Below are 11,027 nucleotides of genomic sequence, written 5' to 3'. Positions count from 1 at the left end.
TGTTCCTACCTATCCTGCTACAGTATAACAATAACCAATGAAGAGAAAAGGAAAGAGCAAACGAAAGGTGGCAAGCGGGACACAGTAACAAGGGGCAATTTACAACATTAAGTGTGACAAAATTAATGAAGCAAACCCAACCTCCAAACTCCAATGCAAAACAAGGGGAATAGAGTAGCTGTGTTCATGACATAAGAGTGAAGCTGAACTGCAGAAAAAAAAAGAAAAAAAGAAATAAAAGGGAAAAGTCCTGCGGGACTCGATTAACTTCTCTCCTTCCGGTCGGGCATTATAAACACGCAGCGTGCTAAGCGATTCTGCCACACGGAAGATCCGATGATCTTGTGCGAAACTTAAATCTATCTATGTATGCTATACACAACACAAATTTACATTGATATTCAGTTTTTTGGCTATATACGTCAAGTGACTGATAGCGCTATTCAACTTCCCACGAGTGGCCGCGTGGATTCGATCAATATACAGTTACAAAGATAAATCGGGAATCGTTTCAACCAGATTCCATTCTCATTTTCAGTGATCGACAACGAAAATAATGTTAAGTAGCGACTTGAAGTAATATTGAGAAATATTCGTGAAGTCCAATTCTTTATACAGTCCTACATAATTCAGATGAAATTGTTTCTGTCATGCAACTAATTGAAAATTTCGTGTGGTGTCGGCGTGTTCAAGTAAGTTGATTGGAAAGGATATGTGAATGAATATTTACCAATAGGTCTTTATATTGTAAAAAAAAAAATCAAACATGGCCATGCGGTCTTTTAAGAGTCATCTTCACTTTAACATTTGTAATTTCAAGTCCAAGTTGCCTGTCAAAGCAATGTGGTCTCCAACACAAAACAAAGGGATATTGTGTGTGTCTGTGTGTGTGTGTGTACCTGTGTGTGTGTGTGTACGTTTACATGAAAACGTGATTTCTACATGGACGAAGGTGAATACTCCATAAAAGAAAAAAAGCAAAAGATATAAGTATTTTGTTTCGTGCTCCTTTGGGGTTCGAACCCGTACGTGTGCAACATCACGTCTCTTGTGACGTCGCCTTTATCCTCTCGGCCATGTACGTCTTGACGAGAAAATTTGAGGAACGTAAGCTTATAATGTGAAAGATGATTCAGGAATCGTTTGGTCCACATTCCATTCTCATTTTCAGTTTTTAGCTGCAAAATTATCAACCTGATGAGGAGATTTGAAAAAATAAAATGCATGATTACTGCAGCTTATTGTCTGAGCTACCACAAACTTAAGTTTGAGAGGAAATGGAGCAAAATCAGCTGAAATAAAGGTGCTTAAACGTTGTCAAGTCAATGCATGGTTTTTTAAAAAATCACCTCCCATAGACATAACACGTCAACTTGTCTGATTTTGAGTCTTTACCTTTAATCACAATTTGAAGTATGATGGTAAGTCTTCTCGAACTAAGAGTGTGGAACGGAAGCTTCTACGTGAAAGACGAATCATGACGATCACCCGTGACCGACACATCTTCAAAGGGATCAGTTATTAGAGGTGGAAGCCCTCGTGCCAAGATATTGTCTCAGCCATTCCAAAGCAATGATACCCTTACATTTAGGTATACCATAATTTCCCTCTGAAATCATTGGTATTATTCATGTACAATTGCTTGCCTTGTCTATAAACTTTGCTTTACAAACTTTCAGTGAAAGGTGTCATAACATAATTCTGTAACTCCATTAGCAGTGATTGACTACATAAATAAAGATATATCAAATTGAACGCTTAGCGCGTATAACTAAGGGGGATTTTAGCCTGATGCTGTGCTATTCACTGCTCAGATACCAACAATACTCATCACCTACGGTTACGTATAGAGAAATAGCCATGACGAAAATAAGGTTTTCCTTTTCTTTGGCAGATAGACACACAACCCCTTTGAACACACTATAATTGACAAGGAGGGACATGAAAAAGTTCATTACTACTACTAAACAGTGATGCCTTCTACTCATGTGGCACAAGATACCTCTATAGCAACATAAAACCTGTCTACAATTCCGTTATTGGGTCAAACAATAACAACCTGGAATTTCAAAGCGACGAGCGAGACGCCATACACCTGGCCTAGAGTTAATTTATTCAGTTGCCATTCCTGCTCCGGTTGTGTTATGTAAATCATTTTCCGACCTGTCTTGTGCAGTGTAACAGGAACAAACGTAGAGAAAAGGAAAGAGAAAACGAAAGGTGGCAAGCGGGGCACTGTATACCAAGGGCAATTTACAACATTACGTATGATAAATGAAGCAAATCCAACCTCCAGCCTCCGACAAAAAAAAAGGGGGAACTTGAGTGACTGTGTGTCGTGGGGTAATGACATCGGAATGAAGCTGAACTGCCAAAAGAAAAACAAAGAAAGAGAGAGAGAAAAAAAAATAATAGCGTCCTCCGGGTCTCAAACATCTCGTCCTAAGGTGGTGTGTAATGACCATGCAGCGCGCCAAGTGACTATAAAGCCACACGGCTGTCCCGAAGATTGGATGTGAAATTTATATCTTTATACCATATACAACATGAAAAAGTTCATTACTACCACTAAACAGTGATGCCTTCCACTCATGTGGCACAAGATACCTCTATAGCAACATAAAACCTGTCTACAACTCCGTTATTAGGTCAAACAATAACAACCTGGAATTTCAAAGAGATGAGCGAGACGCCATACACCTGGACTAGAGTTAATCAATTCAGATCCCATTCCTGCAAGTTATTTAAACGTACATGTTCCTACCTATCCTGTTACAGTATAACAATAACCAATGAAGAGAAAAGGAAAGAGCAAACGAAAGGTGGCAAGCGGGACACTGTAACAAGGGGCAATTTACAACATTAAGTGTGACAAAATTAATGAAGCAAACCCAATCTCCAAACTCCAATACAAAACAAGGGAAATAGAGCAGCCGTGTTCACGGGTTACGTACACTTGATAAAATAATATGATAAATGACATCGGAGTAAGGCTGAACTGCCGAAAAAAAAAAGAAAAAGAAAGAACGGGAAAAGCCCTGCGGGAGTCGAACTTCTCTCCTTCCGGTATGGCGTTATGAACACCCAGCGCGCTAAGCGATTACGCCATACGGCTGTCCTGAAGATCGAATGAGAAACTTAAATGTATGATAATGCTGTCGTGATAGCGTTGACTTGTGATGGCGCTATTCAACTTCCCACAAGTGGCCGCGTGGATTCGACCAATATCCAGTTGCAAAGAATAATCGGGAATCGTTCCGTACAGATTGCATTCTCATTTTCAGTTTTTAACTACAAAATTGTCGACCTAATGAGGAGATTTGAAAATATAAAATACATGATGACTGCAGCTTATTGTCTGAGCTACAACATACTTAAGTTTCAGAGGAAATGGAGCAAAATCAGCTGAGATAAAGGTGCTTAAACGTTGTCAAGTCAATGCATGGTTTAAAAAAAATCACCTCCCATAGACATAACACGTAAACTTGTCCGATTTTGTGTCTTTACTTGTAATCACAATTTAAAGTATGATGACGTCATCAAATTTCAAAACCATGACATGGACTTGAAAGGCAAATGTTCAAAGTAAAACATATCTGAATTTGGGGTAATATTAAGCTTAAACAATAGAGATACGAGTAAATGAATGTCAGAAACAGTACCTCAAAAAAATTAATTCCACTTTTTTGATTTCAGATGATGATATGATGACGTCATGAGTTTTCCTGGCAATATTGGTACTTGAAACGTTATTTCCAATTCATATGCTTTTGTAATATGCAATAGAAATATAGGGTCACTGGACGTTTTAAAGAGCTATGGCGACATAAACAAAAACATGTTTTTTCACTATATTTGCAGAAAGACGCGCGCGCGGAATTTCAACTTTGACGCCAGTGCATTCCTTTGTTATAGGTCAAAATCGATCGGAAATCAATGGATATTGTTACTCAAAGTATCAGAAATCCAAATCAGTCAAAAAAATTGCATTTTCATGTTGGTTACGCCCTCTGCGCGCGAAATTGCGCGGACGGACGCGCACGCGAGAAAATGTTTGAAACGCTTAAAATTGTCTGAAACTTCGAGATTTCCCATTGGGAAGTCGTTTTGAGCCTTTTAAAATTTTGACGCGCGCGTACGCGCGCGTAATGATGACCTGTGTAACTAGCGTTAAAATGTAAGATAGAGCCTGACCTGAACTTTATGTCCACCGAAAATGATACAGAAATGATATCTAGTTATGAAGTTATGATCGATCATGTGACAAGGTCCGAAAATCACAAAATGGCGCCTAGATGACGTCATAGATATGTTACTGTCATGAAAACCTTATTGTGGCTAGATATTGTTATGAGACATGTTGACTGAAAATGTCATGTTATTCCGTAATGTCATTGTTGAGATATTGACGACACAAAATGTGGCAGAAAGAAAGAAGAATAAAAAACGAGACATGAAACTCGTCACTTTAAAGACGAGTTAGGTGATACGCTTGGGGTCATCAGATATCGGTTATCCGTGATCGACAAAGAAAAGAATGCAATATAGCACCTGGAAGTTATAATGAGATACTTAGTTGAACTTTTTTGGGCCTACATTATTCAGATCACATTTGTTTTTCTGTCACACAAACTAGGTGGAAATTCTGTGCGTGTGCGACTAAGTTGATTTACGGACTTTTTGAGTACGTACAGTGCATAAACTTAGACCCCGTTAACGGTGCGGGGCTGGGCGGAGCCGCGGCCGCGGCCAACCTCAATTGCGAGGCCGAGCCCCGCAATTTAGTCCGTTTACACTGCCGGACTCGACCGCGCTTTTGATTCAAACCTTTCATTATTTTGTCGTAGTGGCGCTCTACTTGTAAACAAACGCAATTTGGTATTGTCTGGTTTTCAGATCCTTTGCCAACTGAATTCCGTGGCGACGAAGTCGCCGTTCGGGCAAAGGCTTTTGCCGAAGGAGAAAATCCTTTGCAGGACAAAACCACCTTCAACTATACTAGTTTTCGACGTTGCAGTGGTTAATATCCTGAATAGCGAAATAGTACAGGCGAGGGTTTGGAAGCCAGACTAGAATTGGCCGCGCATTTAGCCCAGTTTGCGTTTACACTGAGAAAAAGGCCGGGCGCGACCGCGGCTCGGCCGCGGCCGAGACCACCTCCAGAGCGTGGCCTAATGCGAGGCCAAATTTGGCCCCGCATTTGGCCTTTTGCGCGTTTACACCGAAATGAAGGTGGGCTCGGCGCGGCCGAGCCTCACACTGTAAACGGGGTCCAAGGGATCCTCGGCACGTACAAATAAAACATGACAATTAAGTGTTTATAACCATCCTGGCTTTAACAGTGGCCTTTTAAAACATGACCTTTGACCATTATTTACATAACCAATATGACTCCCTCTAATCTTGCTATCATAATGATCAGTTCAGAGAGCTCTTACAGCTATATACAAGCCTGTGAGATTTATCAGCAGTAAAACCAATGAAGCCTCCGATACAAAACAAGGGATACAGAGCAAGTGAGTCTGTTTACATGAGAATGTGATTTATCCTGGACGAAAGTGATACCTCAATTAAAGAGAAAAGGGCAAAAGAAAAACGGGCCAAACGTACGGCTCCAGCGAAAGAGACATCGCCTTTAACCATGTAACTATAGGTCTCCTCCAACTAAGAGTACACTTTGAACGAAAGCTTATACGTGAATGATAATTTATGACGATCTCACGTGATCGACACACATTCAAAGGGGAGAGTTAGAAGTGGAAGGAGTGCTTAATCGTGTCATTAATAATTCCTAATCAATGACACCCCTACTATAGGCATATCATAATTTCTCATCTAAAATCAATGGCCTATAGGACTCATGCACCATTGCTTGTATCTTGCATAAACTTTGTTTTTTAAGCTTTGAGTGAAACGTGTCATAACATAACTCTGTAATTCCATCAGCAGTGATTGACATGATAAAGAAGAGAGATATATCACCGTATTGAACGCTTAGAACCTAAGGGGGGGGGGGGGGGTATTATAGCATGATACTCGGTTCTTTACTGCCCAGATGCCAACAACACCCATCACCCACGGCCACGCATAGAGAAACAACCATGGCGAAAATAAAACTTTCCTTTCTCATAGGCAGAATGACACAGAACCCCGTCAAACACACTTCACTTTTATTGGCAGGGATGGACATGAAAAAATTCATTACTAATACTAAACAGCGTATGCATTCCATTCATGTGGCGCGAGATACCTCTATAGCAACATAAAGCCTGTCTTCAACTCCGTTGGTCAAACAATGACAACTTGAAATTTCAAAGAGATGAGTGAGACGCTATATTCACCTGGCCTAGAGTTAATTTATTCAGTTCTCATTCCTACTTCAAGTTGGGTTATGTTAGTGTAATCATTCCCATCTGCAGTATAACAAAACCAAAGTGAGGGAAAAGGGGAGAGAAAAACGAGAGGTGGCAGAAGTAAAACTGCATGCACAACTGCAATCCATATCATTGCGTGTGACAAGTGAAGCAAAGGTATTAGTTGTTTAGCAGTGTTTTATGAGCATAAACAGGCAAATAGACAGACAATGTCAAATATAAAAACCATCAATTTAATGTCAGAGAAGATGGTAAACAAGATGCATTGAAACTGTAACTAAATCGCTGCTCTTCGACTCGGTCAAGGAACGTCCAACTTTATATTCAACAAAAAAAAAAAATGTTAGGGGAAAGAAACAAATTTAGATATAACATTCGTAAATTAAAAACAAGAAAAAGAAAATGTCCACGTCAGGATTTTAAAAAACGCCGCACGCCGCATTATATTCTAGATGGGAATACGGTGTTGATGCAAAGGTCCAATGATTGTCTCATTACTTTAAAAGCAATCTATGGTTCCCTTACCATCACCAGTACCACACCACAATGACGTCTCTAAAATCAATGGTAGCACATTTATCATTGCATCGTGTATTAACTCCCTTTTCCTAAACTACCAGTGGAACGTGTCATGTTATAGTGTGTATTTCGATCAGTAGTGATTGACTTTAAAGAAGAAAGATAATGCAAAAAATTGAACGCTTACCACATTGCTTATAGGGCTATTCCAGTTTGGTACTGATCTGTTCTATTCTCCAAGATGCCAGCAACATATATCACCTATGGCTAACTAGTGAAACAGCCATGACGAAAATAAACGACAGAGAACCCCGTCATAATCACTACACTTGGAAAGGTGTTGCCCGAAATTCCTCATTATGAAGCAATATCAAGTCACTTCCTTCCCTGCCTGTCTTTAACTTCGTTATTTGGTCAAACAATAACAACCTGGAATTCCAAAGAGATAAGCGAGACGCCATGCACCTGGACTAGAGTTAATTAATTCAGTTCCCATTCATGTTAGTTATGTAAACGTACACGTTCCTAAATATCCTGCTACAGTATAACAAGAACAAATGAAGAGAAAAGGAAAGAGAAAACGAATGGTGGCAAGCGGGGTACTGTGTCAAGGGGCAATTTACAACATTACGTGTGACAAAATTAATGAAGCAAACCCAACCTCCAAACTCCAATGCAAAACAAGGGAAATAGAGTAGCTGTGTTCATGACATAAGAGTGAAGCTGAACTGCAGAAAAAAAAAGAAAAAAAGAAATAAAAGGGAAAAGTCCTGCGGGACTCGATTAACTTCTCTCCTTCCGGTCGGGCATTATAAACACGCAGCGTGCTAAGCGATTCTGCCACACGGAAGATCCGATGATCTTGTGCAAAACTTAAATCTATCTATGTATGCTATACACAACACAAATTTACATTGATATTCAGTTTTTTGGCTATATACGTCAAGTGACTGATAGCGCTATTCAACTTCCCACGAGTGGCCGCGTGGATTCGATCAATATACAGTTACAAAGATAAATCGGGAATCGTTTCAATCAGATTCCATTCTCATTTTCAGTGATCGACAACGAAAATAATGTTAAGTAGCGACTTGAAGTAATATTGAGAAATATTCGTGAAGTCCAATTCTTTATACAGTCCTACATAATTCAGATGAAATTGTTTCTGTCATGCAACTAATTGAAAATTTCGTGTGGTGTCGGCGTGTTCAAGTAAGTTGATTGGAAAGGATATGTGAATAAATATTTACCAATAGGTCTTTATATTGTAAAAAAAAAAAAAAATCAAATATGGCCATGCGGTCTTTTAAGAGTCATCTTCACTTTAACATTTGTAATTTCAAGTCCAAGTTGCCTGTCAAAGCAATGTGGTCTCCAACACAAAACAAAGGGATATTGTGTGTGTGTCTGTGTGTGTGTGTGTACGTTTACATGAAAACGTGATTTCTACATGGACGAAGGTGAATACTCCATAAAAGAAAAAAAGCAAAAGATATAAGTATTTTGTTTCGTGCTCCTTTGGGGTTCGAACCCGTACGTGTGCAACATCACGTCTCTTGTGACGTCGCCTTTATCCTCTCGGCCATGTACGTCTTGACGAGAAAATTTGAGGAACGTAAGCTTATAATGTGAAAGATGATTCAGGAATCGTTTGGTCCACATTCCATTCTCATTTTCAGTTTTTAGCTGCAAAATTATCAACCTGATGAAGAGATTTGAAAAAATAAAATGCATGATTACTGCAGCTTATTGTATGAGCTACCACATACTTAAGTTTGAGAGGAAATGGAGCAAAATCAGCTGAAATAAAGGTGCTTAAACGTTGTCAAGTCAATGCATGGTTTAAAAAAAAATCACCTCCCATAGACATAACACGTCAACTTGTCTGATTTTGAGTCTTTACCTTTAATCACAATTTGAAGTATGATGGTAAGTCTTCTCGAACTAAGAGTGTGGAACGGAAGCTTCTACGTGAAAGACGAATCATGACGATCACCCGTGACCGACACATCTTCAAAGGGATCAGTTATTAGAGGTGGAAGCCCTCGTGTCAAGATATTGTCTCAGCAATTCCAAAGCAATGATACCCTTACATTTAGGTATACCATAATTTCCCTCTGAAATCATTGGTATTATTCATGTACAATTGCTTTCCTTGTCTATAAACTTTGCTTTACAAACTTTCAGTGAAAGGTGTCATAACATAATTCTGTAACTCCATTAGCAGTGATTGACTACATAAATAAAGATATATCAAATTGAACGCTTAGCGCGTATAACTAAGGGGGATTTTAGCCTGATGCTGTGCTATTCACTGCTCAGATACCAACAATACTCATCACCTACGGTTACGTATAGAGAAATAGCCATGACAAAAATAAGGTTTTCCTTTTCTTTGGCAGATAGACACACAACCCCTTTGAACACACTATAATTGACAAGGAGGGACATGAAAAGTTCATTACTACTACTAAACAGTGATGCCTTCTAATCATGTGGCACAAGATACCTCTATAGCAACATAAAACCTGTCTACAATTCCGTTATTGGGTCAAACAATAACAACTTGAATTTGAAAGAGACGAGCGAGACGCCATACACCTGGCCTAGAGTTAATTTATTCAGTTGCCATTCCTGCTCCGGTTGTGTTATGTAAATTATTTTCCGACCTGTCTTGTGCAGTGTAACAGGAACAAACGTAGAGAAAAGGAAAGAGAAAACGAAAGGTGGCAAGCGGGGCACTGTATACCAAGGGCAATTTACAACATTACGTATGATAAATGAAGCAAATCCAACCTCCAGCCTCCGACAAAAAAAGGGGGAACTTGAGTGACTGTGTGTCGTGGGGTAATGACATCGGAATGAAGCTGAACTGCCAAAAGAAAAACAAAGAAAGAGAGAGAAAAAAAAAATAATAGCGTCCTGCGGGTCTCAAACATCTCGTCCTAAGGTGGTGTGTAATGACCATGCAGCGCGCCAAGTGACTATAAAGCCACACGGCTGTCCCGAAGATTGGATGTGAAATTTATATCTTTATACCATATACAACATGAAAAAGTTCATTACTACCACTAAACAGTGATGCCTTCCACTCATGTGGCACAAGATACCTCTATAGTAACATAAAACCTGTCTACAACTCCGTTATTAGGTCAAACAATAACAATCTGGAATTTCAAAGAGATGAGCGAGACGCCATACACCTGGACTAGAGTTAATCAATTCAGCTCCCATTCCTGCAAGTTATTTAAACGTACATGTTCCTACCTATCCTGCTACAGTATAACAATAACCAATGAAGAGAAAAGGAAAGAGCAAACGAAAGGTGGCAAGCGGGACACTGTAACAAGGGGCAATTTACAACATTAAGTGTGACAAAATTAATGAAGCAAACCCAACCTCCAAACTCCAATGCAAAACAAGGGAAATAGAGTAGCTGTGTTCATGACATAAGAGTGAAGCTGAACTGCAGAAAAAAAAGAAAAAAAGAAATAAAAGGGAAAAGTCCTGCGGGACTCGATTAACTTCTCTCCTTCCGGTCGGGCATTATAAACACGCAGCGTGCTAAGCGATTCTGCCACACGGAAGATCCGATGATCTTGTGCGAAACTTAAATCTATCTATGTATGCTATACACAACACAAATTTACATTGATATTCAGTTTTTTGGCTATATACGTCAAGTGACTGATAGCGCTATTCAACTTCCCACGAGTGGACGCGTGGATTCGATCAATATACAGTTACAAAGATAAATTGGGAATCGTTTCAACCAGATTCCATTCTCATTTTCAGTGATCGACAACGAAAATAATGTTAAGTAGCGACTTGAAGTAATATTGAGAAATATTCGTGAAGTCCAATTCTTTATACAGTCCTACATAATTCAGATGAAATTGTTTCTGTCATGCAACTAATTGAAAATTTCGTGTGGTGTCGGCGTGTTCAAGTAAGTTGATTGGAAAGGATATGTGAATAAATATTTACCAATAGGTCTTTATATTGTAAAAAAAAAAAATCAAATATGGCCATGCGGTCTTTTAAGAGTCATCTTCACTTTAACATTTGTAATTTCAAGTCCAAGTTGCCTGTCAAAGCAATGTGGTCTCCAACACAAAACAAAGGGATATTGTG

Source organism: Diadema antillarum, unplaced genomic scaffold (genome assembly GCF_040938485.1).
Source record: "Diadema antillarum isolate AM-2024a unplaced genomic scaffold, OU_Dant_1.0 seq00000566_RagTag, whole genome shotgun sequence".
Lineage (NCBI taxonomy): Eukaryota > Metazoa > Echinodermata > Echinoidea > Diadematoida > Diadematidae > Diadema > Diadema antillarum.
This window is presented reverse-complemented; position numbering follows the sequence as displayed.